The following is a 20172-nucleotide window of genomic DNA, read 5'->3' on the forward strand; positions in this document are numbered from 1 at the left end:
GCCGTCTGTTTGTGGGTGGTATACAGAGGTCCGTAGGGCTTGTACATGGAGCAATGAACAGAGATCTTTCATCAATTTAGACACGAAAGGTGTCCCTTGATCAGTCAGCATCTCCTTGGGAAGCCCAACCCGGGAAGAGATCTGTACTAACTCCTTAGCTATTGTCTTGGAAGCTGTGTTGCGTAGGGGGACAGCTTCCGGGTATCAGGTTGCATAGTCTAGTACAACCAGCACATGTTGGTGGCCCCGAGCTGTCTTCTCTAGGGGCCCAATCAGATCCATGGCTATGTGTTCAAATGGTACCTCTATTATTGGAAGAGGTATCAAAGGGGCCCGTAAGTGTGGGCGAGGGCTATGTAGCTGACACTCTGGACAAGAGGTGCAGTATCGCCTGACATCTTCATGTATTCCTGGCCAGAAGAACCTCCGCAGGATCCTGGCCTGGGTTTTCTCTACCCCGAAGTGTCCTCCAAACAAGTGACTGTGGGCGAGGCTCAATATGGCTTTTTGATGTTTTCGGGGCACCAGAAGTTGATGTATCTCCTGCTCCTGCATTTGCACCACACGATACAGGAGATCTTTCTTCACTATAAAGTAGGGTCCTGGACCTCGGACCTTCCCCTCCACTGGTATCCCATCTATCTCAGCCACCTCTTTCCTGACATTATCATATCTGGGGTCCTCTGCCTGGTCCCGTCCGAACGTCTCTCTCCCAGGACTAACCTGCCTGAGCTCCCAGGGGCCGGCTTCTGCTTCCTCCAATGGCCTGTTGCCCTCATGGCTGGGGCCAGCCTCCGGCTCACCTTCCGTGTTGGTAGTTTCACTGTTGGCTGCTCGTGCCCGTCTGCCTACTAGTGCAGTCTTCTGGCCTTGGGTCAGGATCTGGGTTCCCAAAGCCTTCGCGGCCTTCCTTTCTTTTTTTGTCTTCCGGGCCTTTTGGGGGGCTGAGAATAGATCCTGAGAAAACTCAGAAAACATTGGGGGTTGACATTCCCCCAGTGATGTCGCTGTCAACAGGGTCTCCACTTCCCTGCAGCCTCTCAGGGGGAAGTAAATTATCAAACCCTGGATAGTCTCTCCCAATAACTACAGGATATGGGAGTTTAGGTACAACGCCCACTGTCACCTCAATGGGGTTCCCCTGAACCTCTATCTCCACTAGGATGGTGGGGTATTGGCTCATGGCCCCATGCACACGTCACTGCTACACGTTTGGCTTGCAGCAGCTGGCTACTTTTTACCAGCTTACCCGATATAAGGGTGATAGCACTTCCTGAGTCCACCAGTGCTGTAGTTTCTGTTCCATTTATCTTCACTGGCCTGGTATAGTTATGTGGGGCTAACGCAACGCCCGCCAGGTGGATAAGGGAGCATGGGACCTCCCAATCCCCCAAGTTGCATTGCATAGGCTCTTCGGTGCTGGGACAGTGTGCTGCTATGTGTCCCCACTGCCCACATGCATAACATCTATAACTATTTCTAGTCAGTCTCCCATCCTGTGGGCTAGGGGTTTTAGTCACAGGGTTCCCTCCACTCAGGCCAATCCCTTCCTTCTGGAGTCTCTGTTGGTTTTCAGCCCCCCTCTTCCTCCACCTAGGACTCCCCAGGGGTTTAGCTGTCCCTCCTTCCAGGGTTGGGGTTGGGTGTTTGCTTCGGAAGGGGCTTTCCTTGCGTATTTGGGTCAATTCCCTGGCTGTCATGCGTCTTTCTACCAGCGTGATCATCTCATCATAGGTGCACGGATCGTTCTGGCCTACCCATTTGCGGAGATCTGGTGGCAGTGCCCTCGTGTACCGGTCGATGACCAGAACCTCTAGTATCTCTTCCGGACTCCGGGATTCTGTTTGCAACCACTTTCGTGCGAGATGGACGAGGTCATATAATTGGGATCGTGGGATTTTGTCTTCCCGGTACCTTCACTCATGATACCGCTGGGCCCGTACTGCGGATGTTACCCCAGATCTGGCCAAGATCTCTGCCTTCAGCTGGGAGTAGTCTGCTGCAGCTTCTTCAGGCAGATCATGGTAGGCCTTCTGGGCCTCCCCACACAGGAACAGGGCAAGGATGCCAGCCCACTGATCTCGAGGCCAGGCCTCCCGTAGAGCTGTCCTCTCAAAGGCCAGAAGGTATGCCTCTACATCATCTTCCCTTGTCATTTTCTGCAGCCAATGGCTGGCCCATATGAGCCGTGTCCCATCATGCCCACGGTTCATTTCTGCAAGGGTCTTTACCTGGCTTACCAGTTCCTGCAACATAGCTCGGTCTTGAACAGCTTGGTCCATCAGCAGGCGGTTAGTTTCTTGCTGCAGCCGCACTGCTTCTTGCTGGGCAGCTGCCTGGACACGGGTAGCCTCCTGCTGGGCCGCCGTGGCTTGTATCAGTGCCCGTACTACCTCATCCATTGTGGTAACAAATTGTAATCCCCTTCCTCTTTTTTGTGTGTGTGTGTGTGTGTGTGTGTGTGTTTTTAAATCACCCTCCTTCTTCCGCCGCGCTGTGCACACCAAAGATCCCACCCCTGACACCAGTTGTGGCAAAGTTCCTCCTCTTCTCTAGTAGGTCCTGCGCTTATTGGCGGATTTCTTCCCCTCAGTGGTTTTCCCCTTGGATGAAACCCATAGATTGGATCAACTACTCCTATGTCTGATTAGGAGTAGCAGGGCTAGGGGGGAAACCCGGGCCCGCCCTCTACTCCGGGTTCCAGCCCAGGGCCCTGTGAATTGCAGCAGTCTCTATAGTGCTACTTGTAACCGCTGCTTGACCGCTACAGCTCCCTGGGCTACTTCCCCATAGCCTCCTTCAAACACCTTCTTTATCCTCACCACAGGATCCTCCTGGTGTCTGATGCTGCTTGATTGTATGCTGTTTTCCTCAATCCTCCAGTAGTACCCCCTCTCAGTTCTTAGTTCCTTGTGTCTCTTGCTCCCAGCTCCTCATGCGCACTTCTTTCCTCTGGCTCCTCCCCCCTAGGCTGGCGTGAGCTCCCCTTTTTATACCAGGTGCCTTGATTAGCCTGTCCTGATTGGCTGCAGGTGCTCCAATCAATGTAGCTCTCTCTGGTGCCTTCTAGAAAGTTCTTAATTGGCCCCAGGTGCCTTGATTAGCCTGGAGCAACTGCCATTTTGGTTCCCATGGTACTAGGGATTTGCTTACCCTGGAGCTAACATACCTGCTCCTCAATACTTTCCTGTAGCCATCCGGCCTTGCTCCATCACAATAGTGATTGGGGGAAACAACATTCTCAGGATGTTTAAAAAAAATAGTGTCCTATCCATGGTCACTAGCACAGCCATGCTGTCAGGAACACTTTCAGTGTAGCTGAAAATGCTTTCGGACCAGGGCTATACTTTCCTGGTGTGGAAGGAGATGCAGAACACTGGCTGCAGCAAAGAACTTGTAAAAATGCTAGAAGTTTACCAGCGCGTCAGTTAACACTGCTGTTTTAATAGGCACAGTGGAAAAAATACCAGACTCCATCAGAGTTGTGTCTACATTACAACTCCTATTAGTGCGGCTTATTTACACTGTAAGCTCTTCAGGTCAGTGACTCTCTCTTACTCTGTTTGTACTCTGCTTAGGACAGTACAACCCAACTGTTGGTAGGAGGCTCTTAGCAGTAGCATAATACAAATAATGATTAAGGCTGAACTGGTGCTACTGGTGGGAATTTTATTCTTCTTAGTCCATGGACCCCTAGTAAATCTTGCTCAACGCAGTGCTGAAACATAACTGGAGCTTTAATATCCGCGTCCGGGGAAAAGATAACAATACAAAAACTGGGAACAACTCTTAAACAGGCTTAGAAAGAGAGTCAAGAAAAACAGGTATAAGCAGATAAAATAGAGTCTTGTATTTATACCGATATAATGAGAATATATTCCAGGATCTATTAGATCTAAGCACTTATTTCTGAAAATCTTGGTGTATTACTGAGAAGTCTAACAGTTTCTCAGTTGGGGTTTCTCTAGTAACTCCCAGAGCTTTCCTTAACTGGGTTCTATGAGCAACCTCCTATGACTTATTTTTGTAGTCCCATTTCTATCTGGGTGAATACCTGCATCTCCCAGGTGCAGGTTCTGTAAGGAATGGTGGAAACAGTCACCCTCATCCTTATATAATCCATACTAGACATAGAGGGAAAGCCTGCTCTCTGAGGTAAAAATCTTGGAAAAACTCCCAAATCTCTGCCTAGACTACCAAACCAATTCTCTTCCCTCCCCTATTACTCCACTTTGCTTTTTCCTCTAGCTCACATACAAACCCTTTCTTTGTTCCAGTCCTGTGCCCTCTCCTTCCAGCAAGATCAGGGGTAAACAAGCTGGTAAACACCACTGTTTCCACCACTGTTTGTTCAGCTCTCGTTTGTTACATATTGCCAACTTTTCATTTTGGTCCATCAGTAAATTATGGACAAAGCAAACAGATTCAGATAAGGTCTGTAATCAATACTTCAGCTCACAATTTCCATGATAATAAGCCTGTTGGTAATGTTGCTTGATTAGGTCGTGCTGTGGAATAAACAATACTGGTTGCACTGTGTGTGTCTTGCAGGCTGCCACTCGTAATCATGTTGTCTGTGTTTAGCTTGGCCAGACTGCTACCTGGTGATTCCGTCCCTGGTGAGAAATGGTGAAAGACATGCCCTCCAATTACCTGTAGTGACTCTTGCATCCAGCAGGTTATTGTTTTAGTCAGCACAAGGAATCCTGGGACACTGAAATACTGTGTAAATACAGAGAGAATCTTGCCAGTCTAGGCAGTCTTTGTTATTGCTGTGATGTCAGTTCAGAGGAAGTTCTGCTATTGCTAAGTGATCCTTAGAACCTTTCATCCACAGGCCTCAAAGTGATTTATTAAGGAGAGTATTTTGCGCCTTTTGGCTCAAGCACATTAGCCAATATTCTGGGCCGTGATAGGATTCTTCCATTAGGTGGAGAAATGGATGATACAAGTCAGGGATTTGTTTGACGCAATCCTGTTTGTTTACAAAGAATGTACAAAGTCCCATTTCCGTGAACACAGCAGGAACAAACAACAGCAGGACAAATTTCTTGCTTGCAATTTTCAAGCCTGCTTTCCAGCCAGTCCTGGGCCCCAAGGAGCTCTGTCTCTTCTCCCTCTCAGGGCCATGCTCAAGACTGTATTTCTGGCTTTCTGGTTGCAAGCACACAGCTTTAACCAATCAGTGCACCAACCCCTGCGTTTACAACCAGTCCTCAGAGAAACCCCCCTGCTTGCATAGCTTAGCTTCTTCTCAGTCTGGTAGTCGAGTGGTGGTTTCTGTTGTCTCAGCTATGTTACTCCATAAAGGATCTTAATTGCTTCTTAAAGATAATAAAATACCTAATATATCAGTAGAGCTCAAAGCACTTAAGGAAAGTCAGTATTATCTCCATTTTGCGGATGGGAAAACTGAGGCACAGAGCAGTGACATAACTGGCACCAGGTCGCCCAGGAACAGAACCGAGGTCTCCAAAGTCCCAGTCCAGTGCTGTATCCACTAGGCCATGCTCCTCCATTTTTGCCTGAATGAAGGATGGCTAATACGCCCAGCGATGGCTTACCCCTCCGCGCCCCACCTCCAGGGTGCTACCTGATGTACTGAGGTACCACTGACTTTGCCCATTCCACCAGCCTGGGCTCTCTTACACTGCCTCTCTGATCCCGGCCCTCAAGCCTTTTCTAGCACGCACACACATAGGGACAACACCCAGCTGCAGAAAAACACAGACACTGAAATCAGTACTGCATGGGAAGGCTTTCAGCTAAGGAATTGCCCAGCACTCAAGTGTGCACACCCTCTGGAGCAGGGGTAGGCAACCTATGGCACGGGTGCCAAAGGTGGCACACGAGCTGATTTTCAGTGGCACTCTCACTGCCCGGGTCCTGGCCACCGGTCTGAGGGGCTCTGCATTTTAATTTAATTTTAAATGAAGCTTCTTAAACATTTTCAAAACCTTATTTACTTTACATACAACAATAGTTTAGTTAGATATTATAGACTTGTAGAAAGAGACCTTTTAAAAACGTTAAAATGTATTACTGGCCCGCGAAACCTTAAATTAGAGAGAATAAATGAAGATTCGGCATGCCACTTCTGAAAGGTTGCCGACCCCTGCTCTGGAGCGTAAACCCAAAATTATATTGTCTTTCACTACACAGAAAACTGTACAGTGTAAGCTCATGAAATTCGCTCCCTCCCTTAATGTGGAGGAAGATAGGCACAGCTTTTTGCCCCTGCCCCTAGTTATAGATTCCACAAACTGGGTTTAGAGAAAACAAAAACAAGTTTATTAACTACACAAGATAGATTTTTAAGTCATTATAAGGGATAACAAACAGATCAAAGCAGATTACTGAGCCAATAAAACAAACACGCAAACTAAGCTTAATAAAGAAACTGGTTACAAGTAGTAATTTCTCACCGTAAATCTTGTTTTAGGCAGATTGCAGAGGTTTGTGAAAGCAAACTGCTCTTGCTTGCATCTTAAAAGTCCAGGTATTTCTCATGCAGGCCAGACACCTTTTCCAGCCTGAGTTGAGTCCTTTCCTCTCCTTTGTCTTTGTTTCTTAGATGTTTTGGGTGGGGATTCAGTGAAGAAAGAACCAAGATTAACTCACTTCCCTGCCTTAAATAGGATTTACATATGGCAGGAATCCTTTGTTTCCCAGTTTGATTCCCACCCCCTATTAGTGGAAAAATACTAGTAGTCCAAGATGGAATCCAGTACCAGGTAATATGATCACACGACCCTGCATTGTCAAAGCAGCCATGAGACAAGGTTGTTTGCAGCATCCCAGGAAACTTCTCAGAAAGGTTGGAGATTAGCATCTTCAAAGTCCTATTCTTCTTAATGGCCCATCCAGGCTGATTGCATTCTGTCTGGTGGACATTCCCCAGTTGTAAACCCACTTGTAATTGTTACGTAGTCAATATTCCTAATATTCCTAACTTCAGATACAGAAATGATACAGGCATACAAGTAGGATAATCAGTAAATTATAACCTTTCCAATGATACCTCACATGACCAATCTTGCATAAAACACATCTTAGTTATGCCATTCATATCATAACAATATCTCAGTGAAGAATATGGGCCGTAGTGTCACACGCCCATCAATTTTAATGAGGTCTGCGATTGCCTATAGATCAGAGACTTGCTTGACAGCAGCCATTGGCACTTTGCAGTGTAACAGTATTGTCTCTGTATTACAGAGAGGGAAACTGCAGAACGGAGGTCAATGATTTGGCCAAGGTTCCACTGACAGTGGTGGAGCTGGGATTAGAACTCATGTTTTAAATCCTAATCCACTAGCCAATAGATCATTCCGCCTCTCTGATACTGATGTCTTAGTATCCTTATTGTTATTGCATTTGTTGGGGGGCTATATTTGGTGCTTGTGCAAGTGAGGGTCTACTAGCAGTCTGCAATGTGGGATAGTGTGGGCAGGTGTTAATCAAGCTACACACACACACACGCACAACTGAAACAAAATCTGTGTAGATCCACTGGTTGCATATAGATCATTCCCTCCATGCTTTCCTCTTTCCCTTCTCACCCCTGTCTCCAACCAATCACTTAACCCTTGTGCCGTGTACTACAAAGCTCCTGAAAGAATTTGAGGCAAATGTCAGCTCCCTCTAGGTCATTGTGGAAGCAAGGCTCTGGTAAGGCCCCAATTACCATAATACTGAACGCCTCACAAACATTAACTTATTCTCCCAACACCCTAGAGGTCTCTGGTCCTTGGAGATGTCCTACTGCATAGAGCAGGGGTTCTCAGACTGGGGGTTGGGGGTCACGAGGTCAATACATGGGGGGTCGCGAGCTGTCAACTTCCACTTCAAACTCTGCTTGCCTCCCGCATTTATAATGGTGTTAAATATATTTAAAAGGGTGTTTAATTTATTAAGGGGGTCACACTCAGAGGCTTGTGATATGAAAGGGGTCACCAGTAAAAAAGTTTGAGACTCACTGGCATAGAGAGCTGGGAGAAAGGAATGGCCAAAGCTGTTTGCAGAGGTATAGTTAAGGGGTTCTTCTACACTTGGGAAAAAATACTTATGGGGCCAGTTACAGGAAAACAAAGGTATGCCAGCCTGGGCTACTAGCAAAAGTGAAATGCTGTTAGCTGCTTTGATTACTAATCAAGTATTAACTATGTTGAATATGGACCCAAACCATATTTAGAGCCAAGCGTGTCACTAACTTAGTTATAAACTTAGCGACAGTTCTAGTGTACACAGAGACTTAAGCTAGACATTAGGAAACAGGTTCTGTAGTTGTTTTAACAGTAAGAGCCACTGAGCAGTGATCTAGCTTGTAAATTACTTTGGGATCCTTGGGTTGAAAGATACTTTATAAATATGGGATGATTATTTCACAGCTGTGAAAGGAGAGACCATCCTTTAAGTGTTTTCGTTGTCCAAAGAAAAGGATTTCTAACACATATCCCATCCCTCAGACCTCTCTTGTGCGCACACACACAGTCAGATTTAGCAGATAGAATTTGAGCCAATGACTATGTATGAGATAAAACTTAATCCTTGGAAATGCCCTGGGTTCAGGAAGCAGGAAGTCAGTGTTACTATTTTAAAGTGCTGTAGGGAGCCAGAAAGTGTCAGGCATGTGCTGCATGCAGTTTGCTACAGGTTTGAAAATAGAAATGGTCGTTCTCCCCCCATCCCCTCTTTTCCCTTCATCTGAAGCTCCGGACTCCAGGATTTAAATGTTTACCAAGGACTGTGTTCATATATACATATAAATCTCGTTTGTCAGTGTCAGTCATCAAACATGAAATGCTCCCTTTTCCACTGCTCTGCCTCCTCCCTCCAAACTGAAGTGCAGCTGTATAATTCTTTCGCATGCTAAATGACTGACTGAGCCTCAGCAGTCAGAGAGAATTTATTATTATTATTATTATTTATTATTAGTGAATTCAGCTCTTGTGCCAGCCTATTTGACAACCCTGGGGATGGAATTTCTCTTTATCCACAGAACAGATACAGCATGGACAGCTGACTGCAGCAACACAACTTCCCCTTCCCCCGTCCCATGCTAAGATGCCTTGTTCTCTAGGGAGTAAGAAGAGGCAGATGGCCCACTCAATCTCTGGCCTCTCTGCTGGCATTGCCAGCTAGAGGACGGGGACAGTTGTGGTGATGGTGGCTTTTTGGGGTGCAGAAACCTCCCCAGTAGGAAAAGAATTGAGACCAGCCTCTCATTTTGCACTGGCCACCAAACAGCCATTGGATGGGGACAATTTTTGATCATTGCCACATAGTTTGGATTTGAATGGAAAGCCTGGCAGTGGAAATCTCTAACTTATAATCAGTCCCCTGTGTGTTCCTTCGAAGATTCTGACAGAGATGAGCTACATTCATGTCTGTGGAAGAGGAACCTTATAGAACTACAGTCTGCAAAAGGAAGCTGCCCCAAGTGTGTTGGTAACAGATCCTTTAATGGGAACTGGATATCCATGTGTTGTTTTTACTCTTTTTTTAAGAATTAGCAACTGTTGTTTTATTCTCATTAGCTGGAAGCATGAGCTCCCGGAAACCTCTTGAACTAGCATTAATGATTATTGTAACATTCTACCAAACTCGAGAATATTCCTGCCTGGCCTAAACTTTCTCCTGATGTCTGCTATTAAAGTACCTGCTAATGCAGCAGCCAGAAAGGAGTGGTGAACCTCATATCTATTGCTGATTAGAATCAGAGAGGAAGTGGATATTAAGCTCTTTGTGGATATGAGCTAAGTCCAAAGTCCTTGCAAAAAGGCATCCTGCATTCTTCATTTGCCTTGATAAAATATAACCTGTTTGGATCAGCTGTCATCCATGTTTATCTCCTTTTCCCCTTCTTGGAGTGGCTGCAGTCACAGAGACCTCCTTCTCCCCTGAATTACTTGACATTTTCTTTTGCTTCCTCCTCTGTTAGGAACAGGAGCAGCTTTTGCACTCATTAAGCACTTCCTTGTCCCTGTGCCCTACAAGGGTCTTGTCTACTGTAGCAATATTAAGCCGCATACTTCAGCACCTGTGCTCTACTGATAATAGTAACAGCTGAAGCTGTAGTGCAGACTTGGTGCAGATTTTAAAACCTCTGTTTGTGCAAACTTGCTTAGAGCAGAGTTGGATGACATAGTGGTAAAAACACCTGAGCCGGGGTAGGGGCCCAGCAGGATGAGGGGTGAGGGGAGTTGGTCCCCAGAGCGAGGGGCCAGGGCACAGTAGGGGATGGGGGTCGGTCACCCTGGAGCAAGGGGCCAGGGCACAGCAGGGTGGGAGATGCAGGTCAGTCACCCTGTAGTGAGGGGCTGGAGCATGGCGGAGGGAGTGGGGTTGTCCCTAGAACGAGGGGCTGGGGCAGAGGCGGGGGGGTCCCAGGTGGTGGCAGCACTGGTACCTATCTCTCTGCGGGAGAGGCTGGCGCTGTGTCCGGGAGCCAGTCAGTCACTTCTCTCCCTCAGCAGATGAGCAGAGAGCAGCTCTTCCAGGCTCCAACAGCAGCTGCTGTTCTTCCTGCCCTCAGCTGGAAGCCTGATTGCAGTTTGCAGTTACTCCGGTACTGTGACTGGACACTGTCTGGTACCTTTTCTACTGGACTTCCTGGTCGAAAAATGGACACCTGGCAACCCTAGGCCTGCCTAGGTTACCATCAGGGCCTTTAGGTCAGCTAGACCTGTGCCTCTAAATGCTTTGTTCCCAAGCACAGTGGATTCACGGGGTGCCATAAGCCAGGGCTAGTCTGAGTGGGAGAATTGTGGAATTCTGTCCCAGGAGAGGTAAAGGCATGAGGCTTGAAACCTGAGGGGGTGTCCTCAGAGAAGCCAGGAAGGAGACTGAGCTACAGCTAGCCCTGTAACCTTGACAGCTTCCACCTGTGTTGAATTACAGGTCCCACTCTTGCCAGTGTAGATGCAGCAGAGCGAAAGATATCTATCACTAATTAATGTCCACCCTGAGGTACAGCTAATGCCATGCTAAGTCAGCACCATAGCGATGAGAGATTAGGAGGGCCTTTGCTTTTTCTCTTCTTCTGTCAGTCCCTATCAGTCATGTTCCCTTAGAGCAGCTTTCTGCCCACACAGTGTGAAAGCCCCAGGAAGGCTTTTGCTCAGTGACAGGCTGCAAAACCTGCACTCTTAAGGAGGCCCTGGTTGGGAGAGACACTCCCAGGTCAATGGAGAGTATCCTCTTCTTCCTTCAAACTGCCTGCAGGATCACTGCAAAGCAAGGACAGATGGGAATGCCATTCAGACCTGGGCTCAGCCGTCCAGATATCCAGACTGATCAGGTCTTTTAAGCTGTAATTTATGTGTCTGCAGGGAGCAGCAGTGGACAGTTGACTGTTCTTCCATCAAGGCCCATTTATGTATTTTTCTTTCTTCTTGGCTCAGAGGAAAGAGAGGATTGTGCCAGCATAGAGTGCTGCCTGCTGCCTAGACCTCTGCTGCTGTCTGAATCCCCAGGGAGAATAGGATGAGAACCCCCAGACTAAGACTCCTGGCTAGAGGGAGGTAGGGCAGATGATCTCTACTATTCCGCCATCCCTCAACCTATGCAAAGAGAGAGAGATGATTCCCAGTTATGGCTGGGGGAGGGGCATATGCAGGGCTTCTCTCTTCCCAAAGGGCACAGCCCCTGCCCACCCTACTTCCTCTCCCACCCTTCTTCCCTCTGGGCACTTTCTCTGCCCTTCTACCCTCCCTGCCAGGAATGCTCTCCTGCCTCTAGTCAGTTTCTTCTGATCCAGCATCCATCCCTTGCCCTTACAAAACCCGCTGCCACCACAACACAAAGATAAAAACACCCAGTACTCACGCTGTCACTTTCCCTGGTGGTAGGGTGACCAGATGAGAGGAAGAAAATATCAGGACACATGGGGGAGGGAGGGGGCGAGGTGGAGCAAAAAAAAAACAAAAAACCAAGTGCTGCCGGCAGAGTGAAATATCGGGACAAATTGCATCCCGACCAAACATCGGTCGGGACGTGGTACAAACCTAAATATCAGGATGGTCCCGATTTTATTGGGACATCTGGTCACCCTACCTCGTGGGGCTGCACTGAGGCTAGGTCAACGATGAGAAAAGTGCTAGTGTAGACAAGGTCTTAGCATAATAGCCCATTGGGAGCTTGTGTTCTCTTGCCATCACTCACCTGGGACCAGTCTAAGTCATATCTGGGACGGGTCAGTTGTCAGCAGCTGTCTTTGTGATTGAAAACTGTTGTGGGTGTCTCGTTTAATGGATTGGACTGCTGGAAATATTTTGGACCAAATTAGTCACCACAAGGCAGCATACATTTGATGTGAAGGATGAAGTCTGTTGTTTGAGAATTGAGTGAAAGTAACTTGACAGTGTTTGTAACTGGGTTAAGTGAGCCCCAGTTGTATGGCATAACCCGAGTGGAAAGTGTGTTAGGTAACTTTGTAAATTCTTTGGCCAGGGATTGGGCCTTACCTATGTTCTGTAAATTGCAGTGTACGTTTACAGTACAATATAAATGTTTTTGCAATAATCTTGAAAATTTCACTGGTACATTGGTCTTAATGTACCACCTTCTGGCCAGTTTATAGAAATGCACTGAGTTGATCTACAGAACAAACTGGATTCTGTGCACTCTAGGTAAATATGGCAGTGAACTGATCACTCAAACTGCAACGTTAATAAAGAGACACTAGTAACTAGCCAGATTAACGGACAGACAGTTCTGCAAAGCTGTACACCTGAGATGGAGTTCTAGTGCATGCAGGAGTCTAGATGGAGAAAAGAGGGAAAATTGCTTTGGAATAGTTGGTGTCGCTTACAGGTCCAAACGAAATCACACTATTATTATTCCACAATCTTGTCCCTGTTGTGGCACTTGACTTGGATACTTATGCTTGAGAGAGAAATTCCACCAGTATTTCAACCACAAGTTAATGTGCTAGCTACAGAAATCACTGGGTGGAAAATCTATGATGTGTGTTATGCAGGAGGTCACACTAGATGTTCATAATGTTTCCTTATGGCCTTAAAATCTAGGAATCTTTTAAAAGCATTAACCACCTTGTCCCTGAACTGGGTGTACATAGTGCATTAATGTGCACCACAGGGATATACATTCTACTGTGCACTAACTGCCCAATGTGGACCCTGCTGGTGCACACTAAAAGCTCTCCAGTGTGTGTTTTAATGTAGTACTGTTTGAAATGGGACGACATTAACACACACTAGGAAGCTTTCAGGGCATGCCACCAGCGTCCATATGGGCCAGTTAGTGGATGACACGCTAGTGTATGCTAGAATTTACACCTCTGTGGTGCGGATTAATGCACTAGTAGACAAGCCCCCAGTCTCATTTGGAATATGTAACTAAAATAGTAAATTTGATTAAAGGGTTTATTTGAAACTCTCCTTGTCATGTATCTTGATCTTTTGCTGCAGTCTCGGACAGACTGTTCTTCAGAATTGTATTTCAAAGTAGTTTGTGTGTCTTTGCTGCATCATTTGCATTGGTTGATTAGTCATTGACCAAGAAATAAATTATTTTAATTTGGTGGGTTTGGGGTTTTTTTTGGCTTTGTTGGATGTTTCTGTTTCACTATAATCCATGTTGAAAACATTAGTGCAATTTCCATACATTTGCACAAAATGCATTATGAAATGTATTTGGAAAGTAAATTTGCTAAATATAAAAATCTCTTTTAGGGTTCTAGTTTGCTGGATTTTGTATCTTATAAATGACATTTTTTTTAAGGCCAGTAAGGACCTCATCTGACCTCTTGCGTAGCACAGGCCATAGAGCTTTGTCTATTAATTCCTGCATCCAGCCCATTACCCTTGTGCCCAGAGCATGCTCCCAGAAGCAACTTGAGATGAGGATCAACATGGGGGCAAGGTGAATATCATGGTTTATGGGTTACTGAGATGTTACTTTGTGCACTCCATGGTTATTGCTGAATTTGGAGTTCTTTATCATGGCTGACAGCTTACCTTCTCAATAAGCACAACATAATGAAAATATTCAGCATTATTAAACTTAGATGTGCAGGAAAACTGTAAATTACAAAACCAGCTTTGCATTCTGAAACCTTTTCTTTAACCATGGAAATATTCACCGGGTTGTAATCTTAGGCCCGGTCTACACTGGAGGTGGGGGAGGGATCAATCTAAGATACGCAACTTCAGCTACGAGAATAGCGTAGCTGAAGTCGACATATCTTAGATCAACCTAGATTGACTGACTTAGTGTCCTTGTGGCGCGGGATCGATGGCTGCCGCTCCCCTGTCAACTCCGCTTCCGCCTCTCACACTGGTGGAGTTCCAGAGTCGACGGGGAGTGCGTTCGGGAATCGATCACTACCCTCTGATCCGGCAGGTAGTGTAGACATATCCAAACTGTGTTCTGCTCATTGACAAATCTTTGAGTTTGTTAAATCAGTATCCCCAGCAGAACACATACAAAACACAAGCACGAGAAGGGAAGAGGAAGAAGAAAAGGAAAGAATCTCTGTTACTATCAGATGTGGGTGGTTGGTTGGTTGTAATGTTGTTTCAGGCCTGCAGCTGTGACAACTCCCTAGGGCAATCTGATGTTGGTCTATTGACGATAAGGTCAAGCTGTAATTCTGAATCAGAGATGAGGTCTAGTTGTTGGGAAGCACTTCCCTTCTCTTTTCTGGTAGCAGAAACCAGCAGACACTATGTCAGGTAAGAAGATCAAGACCAAATTAGGACTGGCCTAGAGTATGTTGGGAAAATCAAACACACACCATGGCCTGCATTCTATAGGCTTTGACACCCGTTAGACCTGAACATTTGAGCAGACAGAGAAAAAGAACAAAGAAGTAGCTCTATGCCTTGCAAGACTGAGTCAAAGTGACTTCCATCTGAACCTGAGTCCCTCTGCAATATGAAGAACACTCTGCATCAGGAAGATTATTTTAGGCATATACTATACATTATTATTTCTATAAATGTTCTGGCTGCCTATCCCATAGGTAAGAGAGAGAAGGTAGGTGAGGTAATATCTTTCATTGGACCAACTTCTGTTGGTGAGAGAGACAAGCTTTTGAGCCACACGGAGCTCTTCTTCAGGTCTGTAGCTGTGACACTCGGAATACCTTTCCTAGACCTGAAGCTAAATTGTACTAACTTGGGTGCCCAAATTTAGGTACCTACATTAGTGGCCTGATTAAGCACAGTGGAATTTCATACCAAACCTGCAGCAATTTTAATCTGAAATACTGATGAGTCCATTCCCTGCAGTGGACTAATGACTATTTAAGTATGGTTCCAATATGTGGATTAATGTGAATTAATCATGACAATTCTCGATAGAAGTAAAATTGCCTAAATGGCTTTTCCAGATTAACATCGGCTCTGTTTCAAATACAGGTGAATTTCATAACACATGAATTTCATTTGCATTCAGTAAATTGAGCACTAACTTCCTTGAGGATAGCTTCATTTAATTTTAAATGTAAGACATCACCCAGCACAGTAGACTTTGAACTGGAGACCAAATACAATTAAGCTTTGGGTCAACATCCCATTGCTAGATTGCAGCAGCCCTAAACCCCCAAGAATAGCAAATCTTGTATCCACATGACTATTTTATAAGGGTCAATTTTGCCCCAATCCTTACGTGGCTTAGAAGTTCCCTGAGGCACCAGAACTGGTGGTGTTCCATGATACAGGACAGGGCATGGGGGGAGGGACAGAATTTCAGATGCTGCCGAGACACCCCACCAATAATTTACCCAGAGTAGAAGTACTAGGCCTGCTCCAACTCCAAAGCTACAATAGCTGTCACAGAACAGACCTGCTGCTGCTCCGTGGCTCTCCTGTTGTGACAATGCTGATCTCACCTACTAGGAGAGAAACTGTAAGAGATTTAAGGCCTATTGATTATAACCCAGGAGTTTTGGGGAATGGCTTAAAACTACTTAACCAATCCATGCAGGAAACCTGGTTCGAATTTTGTTTTGGGAACTAGATTTGTGTTATGTTCCTAGACTGTTTATGAAATGATATGTTTCAAAACTGTAAAGGCGTAACATATACTGAGATTTTTCAAGGTTGCCTTGTTTTTAAATAACATTTAGTTAAAAGACTACTGAAACAGGACTGTCAACCAGACAGTAGCTTTCCATGAACTTATAAAAAACCCACAGGACTCTGAAGGGTGGGTTGTGGTTTTTGCTGACTTTGTTGGCACCTTGACCAGTGATGTCAATGAGCATAGAGGGAGCTCTACTCCTCAGGGGGTTGGGTCCTCTACAAAATTGCTTGCAGCACACAGGTTGGGCACTTCTAGCACTAATCTCTGCTGCGTCCATTTGGAAGTTTACAGAACTTCCAGATCACCTACTGGAATGATCAGCCGGGCATGCTCACTGATCATCTTAGTACTTGGGACTTTGATCTGAAAAAGGATACCCAGGGAAATAACCATCTATAGACTCTGCATGCAGCACATGAAAAGATAATCCCTGCCAGAAAATGTCATAATGCCACTATATAAATCCATGGTGTATCCACGCCTTTAATACTGTGTCCACTTCTGGTTGCCCCATCTCAAAAATGATATAGTGGAACTGGAAAAGCTTCAGAGAAGAGCAACAAAGATGATCATGGATTTGGAACAGCTTCCATACAAGGAGAGACTAAAGAAGATTAGGACTCCTCTGCTTAGAAAAGAGACTATTAAGGAGGGATATGAATGATAGAGGTCTATAAAATCATGAATGGTGTGGAAAAAAATGAATTGAGACTTATGTACCCTTTTCCACAATACAAAAACCAGGGGTCAGCCAATGAAATGAATAGGCAGCAGGTTTAATACAAACAAGAGGAAGCACTTTTTCCACACAATACCCAATTAACCTGTGGAACTCATTACCATGAGATGTGATTGCCAAAAGTATAAGAGGATTAAAAAAAGAACTAGATAAATTCATGGAGCTATAGGAGCTAGATAAGTTCATTGAGTCCATCAATAGCTATTAACCAAGATGGTCAGGGATGTCATCCCCATGCTCAGAGTGACCCTAAACCTCTTGACTGCCAGAAGCAGGAAGGGGAAGACAGGCGTGGCTCATTCCAACTGCCCTGTTCTGTACACTCTCACTGAAGCTCTGATACTGGCCACTGTCAGTCTGGCCCAAATATGGAAATGTGTATGTTCTTAGGCCAACTCAAACAAATGCCCAACAATCTAATGCTAGATTTCACCCAGCTCCTCTTTATCTGTGCTTTTTTCCTTTCCTGTCATTGCTTATAGGTAAACAAAAGCTGTCACCTTTGTAAATGGCTTCCTCAGTACTGGGTTGATTCACTAAGGCCAGATTTACACTGGATTTTTCTCCATGTAATAATGTCAGTTAAGCGTGTGATTTTTTTCGTTTGTTTTACAACATTTCTATACTGGCAAAAGCCCTAAAGTAGGCATAGTTATAGCCGCCCCCCCCCCAAAAGTGTTTTTCCCAGTGTAGCTTATTTTGCTTGAGGAACTGGCATAATCCCGGGAAACCTTTTCTACTGTAGACTAAGCCTAAGTGATCTCCAAACCCAGCATCGGTGTTCAAGGCATCCGTGAGAAGCATATATTGCCATGCAGGTTTTCCAAAGCAGTGTATAGTTCCCTTGTATATGGTACTGGCACTTAAGTTGTGGTATGCAATGAAAATCCATGCTTGTAGATTGAGTCCATTTTCCAGAGCAATAATTCTGTTCAGAACTCTCTTCATTTCAAAAAGAACAGGAGTACTTGTGGCACCTTAGAGACTAACAAATTTATTTCGGCATGAGCTTTCGTGAGCTACAGCTCACTTCTTCGGATGCAAAGGATTTAATGCCTTCAAGAGCTTCTTCCTACCTATGTGACACTAGTACTACCAAATCTGTGAAGAGTTTACAAGATATCAATTCCTCAAGCAGCTGCCTGGCAGCTGTTTTTCACAGGTAGAGGTAACATGATACTCTAAAAGAAAGTTCAGGCCAAAAAAAATTAAATGGAGAAAAATTAAATGAAGCAATATAGCAAATCAATGACTCCATTCCCATGTAGTGAATTATAAGAGGCTTGGGGGACACAACAAGATGTTCCATTTGCCACCTGTTTTATTGTTTAGTACTGTTTTTAGCTTATGCTGAAATGTGAAGCCTTTTGCTGCTGCTATTTGCTGACCTTGTAGAGTCAGTGCAACAGTAAGAAACTCGTGGAAGGTACAGCAAGGGCCCTCTACCTGGACATTTAATAGCACAGTAGAGACTTTCTCCTAGACTGCCCAGATATTTAGTGGCATGGCAAGGATGTTCTATCTGGATGTATCTGGCAATATTTGGCAACTGGGCTGGAGCTATGGCAGGATGCCTTCTGGCAAGGGAATTCAAGCAGTTAAAAGACATTTTAATTTTGGCTAACAATATACCTATAAAAATCATTTGCTTTCCAGAAACAAAGCACATTAAGCAAGAGAGACAAAGGGGCTTGATTGCTTTATTTTGACTGCTTTTTATTTTCTTTAGTGCAGAACTAACCGTTCTCATTTTGGATTCATTCTCTGTCAGGTCTTCTGCTCTCTGTCAGCAAGTCTTGATATATTTTGTGCAGTGGAAATATTAACGTGCTTAAATCAAATCCAGCTATTCCTGCAGGATGGTAAAGTACTGCTCTTATCTGTTCAGCGAATAGGATACAGGTCTGTCGCATTTTATGCTGGGGTTACGTTCCGCAGTCAGCACATAAAGCGAAAATTGCGTATAGTCAAAATTACATTGAGTATAATGGCAAGTGGAATTGCCCGCACTACAGGTACAGTATTAAAATTGTTGTTTTTCTTTTTTGTTTGTTTTGTTTTTGCTGACCGCATAAAGCTGAAATCACGTATGTTAAATGCGCGTAAGATACGACAGACCTGTACTCTTTTAGCCACACCTCTCAGTGTCACTGTATTGAAGGGTCTCTCTCACTTTCAATTTAGAAATGCTGATGTTTTGTAACATGGAATGAAAAAATTCCCTTTGTGTTTTAAAAAAAAATGGCCACACTGATTCATAAATTCATCTAAATTAGAAATGGAGACAATTCCATTCAGTCCCAACTATCCCATCCTTTGGCCTGTTCAAGGTTGTTCCCCACAATATATTGGTCTAGTGCAGGGGTAGGCAAGCTGATTTTCAGTGGCACTCACACTGCCCGGGTCCTGGCCACCGGTCCGGGGATCTCTGCATCTTAATTTAATTTTAAATGAAGCTTCATAAACATTTTCAAAACCTTATTTACTTTACATATAACAATAGTTTAGTTATATATTATAGACTTATAGAAAGAGACCTTCTAAAAACGTTAAAATGTATTACTGGCACGCAAAACCTTAAATTAGAATGAATAAATGAAGACTCAGCACACCACGTCCGAAAGGTTGCCGACTCCTGGTCTAGTGACTCTAGTTCAGGGGTCTCAAACTCAATTTACCTTAGGCAAGTGCCAGTCCTCAAATCCTCCCAGCGGGCCAATAATGTCACTGAAGATGGTGTTCAGAAAAGAAAATGTTTATTGTATTTTTTATTTCTTAGAAACAATAAAACTGTCATGCAACTTTATACAATTCTTCACTTGCCAGAGTGTTTTTAGTGTTTGCCAGACACCTGGCAAAGCTTCAGTTCTGTCAGTTTGTTGATGTTTGGCCTCACTGACTGAGCAGCTGAAACCTGCAGGATTGCAGCAAGGTGTGCATCAGATAGTTGTGTTCGGTGTTTTGACTTGTTTATATTCATTGTGGAAAAAAGTGACGCTGCCTTCATGGCTGACTCTGCCTGGTAACTAATAATGCTGTCTCCATGGCTGACTCAGCCCTGCGACTAGTGATGGTATCTCTAACCCTCTCCCCCGGCCAACCGGAGCTGCGGGGGCCGCCGTCTGCAGCAGACATTGCTGGCAGCGTGGCTGCATGCGTCTCTCCTCCACAGGCCGCCGTGGGGAGGTTCTCGGGCCACAGATAGCCCATGAGCAAGCACTTTGAGACCCCTGCTCTAGTCTAATTGTAAATGGCCCATGTATTGGAGCTTCCACACCACTTCCCTTGGGAGTCTATTCTACAGGCTAGCACATCCAGTTCTCAGGAAGCTTTCCTGATATTTATCCTACCTTATCTTTTTCTTAATATTATCCCCCTCC

General features: G+C 45.0%; 1 protein-coding gene across 4 annotated transcripts in view; it reads left to right on the forward strand.

Annotated features, from left to right (window-relative positions):
* The window catches only part of STON2 (stonin 2), a 94164-nt gene that overhangs the window by 53291 nt on the left and 20701 nt on the right, over nt 1-20172 (forward strand). The gene's annotated exons all lie outside the window — the stretch shown is intronic.

The sequence above is a fragment of the Mauremys mutica genome, chromosome 4, assembly GCF_020497125.1.
Source record: "Mauremys mutica isolate MM-2020 ecotype Southern chromosome 4, ASM2049712v1, whole genome shotgun sequence".
Taxonomy (NCBI): domain Eukaryota; kingdom Metazoa; phylum Chordata; order Testudines; family Geoemydidae; genus Mauremys; species Mauremys mutica.